The following is an 11,356-nucleotide window of genomic DNA, read 5'->3' as shown; positions in this document are numbered from 1 at the left end:
TGTTCTTAGGGTAACATCTGGAACATTGGAAGCAACCTGAAGTGGTGGTGTTAGGTGCTATCAAGTCATCGCTGACTAACAATGGCCGAAGGAAACACTGCCTGGTCCCCCATATTCACAATTATTATATTTGAGCCTATTGTTGGAACCGTCCAGCTCTGGGGGGTCTTTCTCTTTTTCACTGAACCTCTACCAAGCATGATGTCCCTCTTCAGGACTGGTCTGATGACATGTGCAAAGCATGTGAGACGAAGTCTCTTTATCCGATTCTAAGGAGCCTTCTGACTGTACTTCTTCCAAGCCCGATTTATTTGTTCTTCTGGCAGCTATTCAATACATTCAGTACATCCAATATTTTTTCAGCCACACCACAATTCAAAGGTATTCTTGTATTTTCCTTGCTGTCTAACTTTCACATGCATCAAAGGCCATTGAAAATACCATGGTTTGGGTCAAACACACCTTAGTCTACAAAGTAACATCTTTGTTCTTTAACACTTTAAAGCGGGTCTTTTGTAACAAACTAGCCCCAAGCGCATGGTTGGGTTTCTTGGCTACTGCTTCCTGGAATGTTGCTTGTGTAGCCAACTAAAATTAAGTCGGTGACACTTCCGTCTTTTTTGTGATGATGTTACGACATTGTTTGTGAGTCTCCAATTGTGAGAATTTTGTCTTCTTTATGTTGAAGTGTGGTCCAAACAGAAGGCTCTAGTGTTAGCTCTCCATTAGTCAATGCTACAAGTCCTCTTAGCTTTCAGCAAGCAAGGTTGTGTCATCTGCATATCGCAGGTTGTTAGTAAGCCTTCCACCGATCCTGGTGCTGCCTTCTTCTGCATGTCATCCAGCTTACCTGATCATTTGCTCAGCATACTGATTGAACAAGTATGATGAGAGGTTACAACCCGGATACAGGCCTTTCCTGATTTAAAAGCACACATTGTCCCCTTGTTCTGTGTGGTAGTTATGTAATCGTTAGTCAACTTGAGATTAAGAGTGTAGGGGTGGAGTCTAGCTTGTCAATCGGGATATAGCCAATGAGGCCTCTGTGTGGACGTGGCCTTCTCCTGAGGATTCTGAAAACTCTTCTATTTCCTCCTTGGAGGTGGGATACTCTCTCTCTGCTCACTCCCTTGGAGACTCACTACTGACAAGGCTCTCTCCCTGGGACACATCCCTGAGGAGAAGCCACATGGACCTACCTTGATACGGCCTTGGGAGCTGGAGAAGCCACATGGAGACCCCTTCCAGTGCTGAGATGCTTACACCACCACTGGACCCACAAGACTTCCCACCCACTGGCCTGTGAGCTTCTTGTATTCAGCGTCATTGCATGTGTTTCCAGAGTCTGAAGAGGACTTTATAGACTGGTATCGGACATATGGGCTAATATTGGACTTATGGACTTGGTCTGGACTGGACTGGGATCTTTTCTCAATATTCAATTGCTCTCGTACATAACCTCTTTCTTATACACATGAGTGTCTATGAATTTGTTTATCTAGCCTACCTGGACTAACACATTCTGTATGAACCACTGCCTCTTGATCCGTGTACAGGGTCCCCATGATCACAATGAAGCCTTTGGAATGATCACTCTTCTTAAGGCTATCCAGAGTTTGAATGCCTTTGGATTGTCAATAAGTCATAAGCAATTTTTACTTGCATGTGATATGAATTATCTCATTCTATAATTTGAGCATTCTACAGGGTCACCTTTCTTTGAAATGGGCATAGATATGGGTCTCTTCCAGAAGAACAATTATGAGAACGGTGCGGGGCCAGGCAGTGCTTCCTTCTATAGTTCTTGAACCTCGTGATTCAGAACCCCTTTGATGGTACCTGACCATAACAATGCAAAGCCCGTAAGTATTAGAAAACATTTATCCACGGTCACAACCTGCTTAAATGCAGTATTGAAGGACTGGCACAGAGGAGCACAGACAGTGATATGACACACAAATAGGAGAGGGATAGAAATTGTACAGGTACAGAGAGCAGGTACTTGATACAGTGACGTGATCTATGTAAGGAATCTAAGTGAAACATAAAGTGGAAAAAGCTTTTCTGGAAGCTGAAAGCACGTTTTTGAAAATGGAAGAGATACACAGAACCATTGTACCAAAAGGATTAAGTTAACCCACTTATAGAAGTAGCAGGTCATCAAGAACCAGTGGAAATCCAAGCTGCACAAAGACATTGCTGAAAATTCAGGCTCCAAGAATTGTCAGAATACCAACTGAGAAGTTTCAACACATGATACCTCACTCACCAATGCCAACAAATTTGGAAAACAGCTACTTGATCAATTGACAGGAAGAGAACCACATTTGTGCCATTCTAAAGAAAAGTGGTCCAAGGAAATGTGGAAATTACTGAAAAATACCTTTAATATTACAAGACATCAAAATTTTGCTGAAACTAATTTTTAAATGGTTGCAGTATTAGCAGGAAACTCAAAAGTTTTCAGAAGAGAATATGGAATGAGGGGTACCATTGCTATTGCCAGATGGATCTTGGTTAAAAGCAGAGAAGATCAGAAAGATGCTTACTTTTGTTTCATTAAATATGCAAAGGCACTTAACTGTGTGGATCTTAACCAGTGATAGGCAGTATTGCAAAGAATGGGAATCCTAGAATACTTCTTTGTGCTCATGCAGAAGCTGTCCATAGATGAAGAGATGATTGTTGGAACAGAATAAGGGGATGGCATGGTTTAAAAACAAGAATGGTGTGCATCAGCATTGTATCCTCTCACCATACTCACTCAATCCATATACTGAGAAAATAACTGAAGAAACTGAGTTTTATAAAGAAAAAGGAAGATGAGAGGAGGCATCGGGATTGGAGGCAGACTCATGAATAACTTGTAAAATGCAGAAGAGTCCATCTTGCTGGCTGACAGTGAAGAGGACTTGAAGCACTTATTGGAAAAGATCGAAGACCACAGTCTTGAGTAGGGAGTACATCTCAATGTAAAGGACTCAAAATTCCTCACAACTGGACCAATAAACGACACAGTGATGAATGGAGAAAGGTCTGCAATCGTCAAGGCTTTTATTTTACTTAGATTTATGATCATCACCTACGGAAACAGCAGCCAAGAAATCAAATGACAAATTGCCTTGGACAAATCTTCTGTCCAAGATTTCTTTAAAGTGTAAAGAAGCCAAGCTGCCTCTTTGAGGACATGGATGCCTCGCCCAAGCTGTGGTATGTTCAATCACTTCACACACATGTGAAAGCAGAACCACGAATAAGCAAAGCTGCAGAATTGATACCTCCGAATCATGCTGTCAGTGAAGAGAATTGGTTATACCAGGTACTTCCAGAAGAGCCATTCTGCTTTAGAAGAAGCACATTGAGAATTATGGCAAGATCAAATCTCGCTTACTTTGGACATGTTAGCAGGAGGGACTAGTCCCTGGAGAAGGACATCATATATGGTCAAGTAGAGGGTTGATGAAAAGAGGAACACCCTCAACAAGATGGACTGACCCAGTGGCTTAGAGCAAGGTGCTCAAATACAGCAACAAATTTGGGGATGTCACAGTATTAGGCAGTGTTTTATTCTGTTATACATTGAATCTCTATAAGAAGACAGCACCTAACAATGACATAACTTAGTTCAATAAGTTTGGTTTCCTTTGTAATCCTTTGCAGTCATGTATTTGATGAACTTAGGGACATTATTAGGGGAGGGCTACATAAGCTTAGGTTGACATGAGTGTCCTGGGAGCAGAAAGAATCCTAGGTAAGAAGAGCATGGAGTTTAGAGGCTAAGAGTGTATGTGAAGCCTCCCTCTGCTCCTCCCCAGCCCGACAGGCTACTCAGTCTCTCTGTGACCAGTTTCCTCAACCATATGACAGGAATGAAGGTTGCTGTAAAGGTTAAAGAGGGAAATCACATACATTGATAGAAGTTGCCTATAAAACAGACACCTAGTAATCCCGCAGGAGCCCTGAGCCCTGATGGTGTTGTGGTTGTGCATTGGACTGTAATACACAAGGTCAACAGTTCAAAACCACCAGCCGCTCTGCAAGATAAAGACAGGGCTTTTTACCACCGAGGGCCATGAGTAATCTCTCAGGAATGTTAGCCACTATTAGAAGAGTGTTTTATGGGAAACCTGGAAAGGAGGCACTCACAATGTGCCTTAGATGAACCTCCGATTCCTTGAGTAAGAGGAATAAAATGTTGAGTCATGAAGAAGTAGGCAGAGTGCAGCATCAGATTTAACACATTTACCGATGTTTCCATTTATCGATCTGCGTTAGGCCAGTGATACTTCTACGTGTGTAAGAAAGAGCTTTATATCAAGAAGTAATTATACATCAGGGAAACATCCCAGCCCAGTCCAACTCAAGTCAGTAAGTCTGATACGAGGCTCTAAGACCCTCTTCAGACTCACACGGCCACATGCAAGGACGCACAATGCAGGAAGATCGCAGGCTGCTGTGTGCAGTCGATGGATCCGAGGCCAGTGGAGAACATGCCAGGGCTCCTGCAGCTCTCTGGACCGTCGGCAAGCAGGACAGATGAAGGCAGAGAGAGAGGCCAGCCTCCACAGAGCTATACATCTCAATCAACCTCCCAAGGGCGGTCATTAGGCTGGGGCCTGATTGACAGGCTAAACTCCACCCAGGTCTTCTTGCACACGCGAAAATCTAACTATCACACCACCCATTCAATAATGGGCTGTTGAGTGCCTGCTATATACTTTTCAAACATGCTTCTAAAGTTTGTGAGTTGCAGCTGATTTCTAGACCGACAACTTGGAAAATAAATAGGATGCAGGAAACAGACACTCGAGACTGCTGGGAAAGGCTATGTCATTGCGGAAGTCGAGCGCATTCTCGGTCTTGAATCATTTGACAAATTGTTCTCTGACCCAGATGCTGCAGTGATTTGTGTCTTCCCCGGGCCCTGGGGTTCTTAGTCTCTGCTGCGGCCGCAGTTTTCCCAGCATGGAGAGACACTTACCTGTGCGTCAAGGACATGGGACAGTCAGAGAAAGGTTCACCTGCAGCCTGACTGTGTTAATCCCAAGAAAACAGAGGGCGCCATCTTCCAAGTTATGTGTCCTCGATGCCAGTGTGAAGAGCCGGATGCCCAGTGCAGAGGCACCGTGTATTAACTGTGTGTGTGGAGAAATATTTGTAATTTGTAGGGCCCTGTCCTGAAGAGGAGGAGCCCTAGAGGCGCAGTATGAAAGCACTCGGGTGCTAAACGGAAGGATGGTAGTTCAAACCCACTAGCTGCTCCCTAGGAGGCGAATGTGGCAGTCTGCTTCCACAATGATTCACAGCCTCGGGACACCTATATACCAGCTCTCCCCTGTCCTGCAGGGTTGCCAGGAGCCGGTGTGGACTCAACAGTAGTAGGTTTTATTGCGGGGTGGTGGTGCATGGTGACTGTGCAGGAGGTCATTGACTGGGACTTAGACCTGGTCTCTGGATTTACCTCCTGTCCTTAGAAGTGCTTCCTTTTCTTCCCCTGCTCTCTCTCCTCTGTCTCAGATTTTCTACTTATTTTATTTTATTGGCTTCCTTTTAAAAATTGTATCCGTCCCTCTGCTACAGAACACCAAGGCACCACAAAGTATGTGCTTGTGATTTGTAGCCATCACCTCACTTGGGGCTGGGTACCCTAGAGCCATTAAATCCTTTGGGAAGCTTACAAGTATAAGCAGTCAATATTTCCTGTGTAGATTGCTTCTAAAACATGCCCTGGTAGATGGGTATATTTCAAGGGACTGTTTATTTTTTTAATGTTTATTAGAATCATAGAGCCTTTATACTATTTGGCCTCAAAGTATAATCACTTGATCTAGTCAATATCAGAGTCACAATCAACGGAAACAAGACGAAATCTATTCGTTGGCTTAGTTTAGAATGTGATGAGATAAATAGTACTTACCAGGAATACTGGTAAGCATTGATGTTTTGTTGGTTATCTTTGAGTTAGTTTGGAAAGACCTTATGAAAGAAATTACTTTTTGTTGCACTTAAAATACTAGAAGGCTAAAATTGATAAAGTAAGGTGATACACATTTTAAAGCAGATGAACATCACCTAAAAATGTACTACTGCATCTGTTAGGTTAGAGCGCATGGCCATCTGAGAATTACCTTATATGCTTTAGCTTACTATGAAGATTTTATCACACAAGAATGCAGTAACATGAAAATGATTTTTAAAAATCATTTTATTAGGGGCTCATACAACTCTGATCACAATCCATACATACATCAATTATGTTAAGCACATCTGTACATTCATTGCCCTCATCATTCTCAAAACATTTGCTCTCCACTTAAGCCCCTGGCTTCAGCTCCTCATTTTTCCCCTCCCTCCCCACAACCCCCTCCATCATGAACCCTTGATAAATTATAAATTATTATTTTGTCATATCTTACACTGCCTGACGTCTCCCTTAACCCACTTTTCTGTTGTGCATCCCCCAGGGATGAGGTTATATATAGATCCTTGTAATCGGTTCCTCCTTTCCACCCCACCCTCCTTCCATTCTCCTGGTATTGCCACTCTCACCACTGGTCCTGAAGAGATCATCCACCCTGGATTCCCTGGATTCCCAGTTCCTATCTGTACCAGTGTACATCCTCTGGTCTAACCAGATTTGTAAGGTAGAATTGGGATCATGGTAGTGGGGGAAGAGGAAGCATTTAGGAACTAGAGGAAAGTTATATGTTTCATTGGTGCTATACTGCACCCTGCCTGGCTCATGCCTCCCCGCGACCCTTCTGTAAGGGGATGTCCAATTGCTTAGAGATAGGCTTTGGATCTCCACTCTGCACTTCCCCTCATTCACAATGATTTGATTTTTTTGTTCTGATGATGCCTGATACCTGATCCCTTCGATACCTCGTGATCGCACAGGCTGGTGTGCTTCCACCATGTGGGCTTTGTTGCTTCCAAGCTAGATGACCGCTTGTTTACCGTCAAGCCTTTAGGATCCCAGATGCTATATCTTTTGATAGCTGGGCACCATCAGCTTTCTTCAGCACATTTGCTTATGCACCTGAGAATGATTTTTTAAAGACCTTCTTAAAAGTCTGCATGAATCTGATCATACCCTTCAGTAGATTCATTCTGAAGTTTAATTTTGCTGAGCAGTCTAAAAGAAAAAGAGCTTTGGTGATAGAGTGAGTGACCAGTTCACACCCACCAGCCTTGCCGCTGGAGAAAGATGAGGCTTTCTGCTCCCAGAAAGAGCTACAGCTTTGGAAACCCACAGGTGCCTTCGATTCTGCCCCATAGGGTTGCCACAAGTCAGAATTGACTCAATGGAAGTGAGATTCTGTTTGTCTTAAAAAAACACCCAAACCCATTGCCATCCAGTCAATTCCAACTCACAGTGACCCTTTAGCTGGAACAGAACTGCCCCTCCGGGTTTCTAAGGCTGTAAGTCTTTACAGAAGCAGACAGCCGTATCTTTTTTTCAAGAGTGGCTGGTGGATTCAAACACCTAACCTTCTGGTTAACAGCTGAGCGCTTTAACCACTGTGCCACCAGGGTTCCTTTTGCTTAAAGTGGGCACGCAGATGGTGCAGGAAGTTAAGCATTGGGCTGTCAGCCACGAGGTCTGTTCCATGAAGGAGAGCTGGGCTGGCTGCTCCCTAAAGACGGACCGGCTCAGAAACACGAGGGTGTGGGTCTCTGGTTCCACTCCGTCCTAAGGCTGCTACAAGTCAGGCAGACTTGACTCAGTCAACTCTGTGGGTTAGGCTCACAAAACTAATCTTGAGAATCTTTTAGCTTCATACAGGGTTTTTTTTTTTTTTCATACAGGTTTTTTACATCAGCTTGAGAAAGTGAGCTAGTGACTGTGCTGGGAAACTCAATATGTCACTTCTGAGGTTAATAACTCGGCCCATGGAATATTCAAAATGCAGATGGGTAAGTAGCATTTAACCAAAAACGCACTGCCATCGAGTCGATTCTGACTCAGAGTGACCTTAGAGGACAGACTAGAATGGTCCCTGCGGGCTGTAGAGAGAGACTCGCTCTTTGCAGGAGGGGAGGTGCCTCACCTACCTCCCACAGAGTGGCTGGTGGTTTTAAACTGCTGATTTTGTGATTAGCCGGCCAACACGTAACTACTACACCACCAGGGCTCCTAGTCAGCATTTAGTCAAATGAAAATAGAGTCCAAAAATGTCATAGCGACACTCCAAGCACACAGCGCCCCACGTAAATGAGAAGGTCGCTTGATTAGATGTTCTCTTTAAAGGGCAGGAGACTATCAGTCGTCTAACTTCTATGGTCTAACCCTCCCGCATTCAGCCTGCTCTGCTGGCGTGGGGGTGCCGTGGAGCAGATTCCCACAGTGATCTCAGGGGAGACGCTTCCCTGTGTCTGGGAATAAATTTCCTGGACAATCCGGACCTTTTCCTCCTTTTCCGGGTGTTATTTGCATTCTGATGGTCACTGCTTCTTCCGGGAGGGAAAGGGAGGTGACAGAGCAAATCTCATCCCTCCAGTCCTGGCCGGGTCAGGCCTCGAGCTGAGTACTTCCACATCATTGCGTCCTTTAGGCCTCTCCAGACGGGAATGGGGTGCGACCACATCCATTTGTATCAGATGAACCATCAGTAAGTTAATGTTGGAAAAGCTTCAGGCCCAGAGAACTTGAGACACTTGCCCAAGCCTGCACGACCACGAACAGCAGAGCCTGGATTCGAGCTGGGTGAGCCTGACAGCCAGTCTGGGGCTGGGGGTGGGGTGGGGAGAGGAAGATGTCTTAACTGCGGGGCTGTACCTGTCATTCCTCAGTGCATCGGGTGCGATGACATTAGGGGAGGGAGGTCAATCACAATCACAGTGAGATAACCACTTAGCTTCCACGAGGATGGGCACAACACTTTAAGGGAAACTTACCAGTGTGAGGACATGGAGAAATTGGAGCCCTCAGAGACTGAGGAGGAGGACGGGGCAGTTGCCATTGGAAATGGATTGGCAGTTCTGTAAATAGGAACTCCCCCCACCCTTTATCACCCAGAAATCTTGCTCCTACACAAATATCCCAAAAGACTTGAAAATTCATGTCCACACAAAAATTCGCGCACACACACGTTTGTAGTACTTGCACCAACCCCAGGGTGGACACAACCCAAATGTCCATCAGTTGATGAATACACAGCCAGGTGGCCCGTCCGTACAATGGGAAAGCATCCCACCATACAAAAGAACAAAGCTCTGACACATGCTTTGTCATGGATGAGCCTTGCACACATGCTCGGTGAAAGGGGTGAGATGCAAAAGGCCGCAGGTTGTCCCATTTCATTTGTAGGACGGGTTTGGAATACTGTAGGCAAATCCATCGAGAGAGATGCAGATGAAGGGCTGTTAGGGGTGTGGAATGTGGGGAGTTGGAATTCACCGCTCACAGGCTGATATGGCCTTGCTGGGAAATGGAAAGGTTCTGGGCTTAGACTGGTGTTGGTCGCACTATTGCCGTCAGGTGCCATCGAATCAGTTCTGATGCATAATGACCCCAGGCACCAGTGATGGTCCAGTGCCATCCTCACAGTTGCTTCTATGCCAGCACCCATCGTTGCAGCCACTGTCCCAATCCAACTGGTTGAGGGCCTTCCTGTTTGTTTTTGCCGGCCCTCCACTTTACCAAGTCCTTCTCCAAGGACTGGCCCCTTCTGGCCACACGTCCCACGTATGTAAGGCAAAGATGATGGCCTAATACAATACAATACCTACTAAAAGCCACTGAATCGTACAGTTTAGAATGATGCCTTTATGTTGTGTGAGTCTATCTCCACTTAAACAAAAAAAAGTAAGAAAGGAAACTCCACGGCCAGATTTGGAAGGCTCTTGAATGATGGGCTAGAGAGCTCAGATTTTCTCTTGTGGGTTGCCAGGAGCCACCGAAGGTTGGTAAGGAAGATCATGCCATGATAAGGTCTTCTTCAGAAAGGCCGCATCTACGACAGTGGGTGTGAGAACGGAGAAGAGGGAGACGTCGTGGGAATGAAAAAGGAGACTCCGCAGGCTGCAGGGAACGGATGTGTTTGCTGAGCGTTTCTAGTGTCGCTGTATTTCACCGACTCTTCGCGGGTCTATGGGGATCCTAGAGGAGGAAACTGAGGCCAGAGGGGTCAAATAGCTTGCCCAAAGGTCTGGTGACGTAGTCTTTAGTTTGACCCCACCAGCGCCTCCCTGGGGAGGAAAAGACACGGCGGGCCACTCACATACACATCACATCTTCGGAAGCTCTATGGGGCTACTCTGTCCCACAGGGTCACGAGGAGTCAGATTCAACTTCATAACAATGAGTTCTTCAGGCCACATAGCTGTCATGTCGGAGCTCCAGAGCGAACCAGCAGAGCCCTCAGGCCCACTTCCTTCTGCTTCTCCAGTTGATTCGGGTGACAACGGGGGCAAAGATGTGCTGGAGTGGGGGCTGAGGACGGAGAGATCAGCTCTCCTGATAGTTTGCTTCACTCAGGCCCTGATACACTTGTCAAGGATGAATGCAGTGAGACCTCCCATCTGGAAGGCTCCATTCTGTGCCCGAAGTTGAATTTTAGCCTCAACACCTAAGAGTTTGGGTTACCTAATGCCTTTGAGCAAACCTCCCTTTCTTGTCTATGAAATAGTAATACTTCTCATGTTAACAAAATGGAGTCAATAATAACCATCTTGCACAATTGGTTCTGGAAGGATTAAGTAATATGACATCAAATGCTCAATGGGCAGGTGGGGGAGCAAAGGTTGCCTTCCTGATGGTCCCTCGTGACTCAGTGTTCAGCAGGCTTCTAGGTCTGGAGAGCTCTTCTCCCCCTTTTCCTCCTCCTCCTCCCTCCATTTTTTGCCATCTTCTCCTTTTTCTATATCGCATTTTCCTTCTCCTTCTTTCTACCCCCGCCACCAAGAAAATTGGAATCATGGGCTTTTCAAAGGCTCTCTCCAATCTCAACTCTGCTCTGCATGAATGTCTTTGCTCCCCCCACCTCCCTGCCCTTCCCTTGCCCCTCTCTGCCTTCGGTTTCCTCCTCTGTGCTCATCACGCAGACAGGAGCAGAGCAGAAAGCATCTGGGTCCTGAGTTCTACTCTCAGGTCCCCTTCCTGCTGAAAATCTGACCGGATTCCGAGCCCCATTCTCCTCATTTGCTTAATGCTAATATTAAACATCATAGCAACAATAACAACTCAGGGTCTTTGCGTAAGGGTTGCATCAGTTAAAGCACTGACTTATCTGGCGTCTGGAACATCAGAGGCAAGGAGCCCTGGTGGCACAGTGGTTAAACATGGCGATACCAATGGAAAAGTTGCCAGTTCAAACCTACGTACGCAGGCACCTTTGCTGGGTGACCTGGTTCT

The sequence above is a fragment of the Tenrec ecaudatus genome, chromosome 1 (assembly GCF_050624435.1).
Source record: "Tenrec ecaudatus isolate mTenEca1 chromosome 1, mTenEca1.hap1, whole genome shotgun sequence".
Taxonomy (NCBI): domain Eukaryota; kingdom Metazoa; phylum Chordata; class Mammalia; order Afrosoricida; family Tenrecidae; genus Tenrec; species Tenrec ecaudatus.
Note: the sequence above shows the minus strand (reverse complement) of the source record.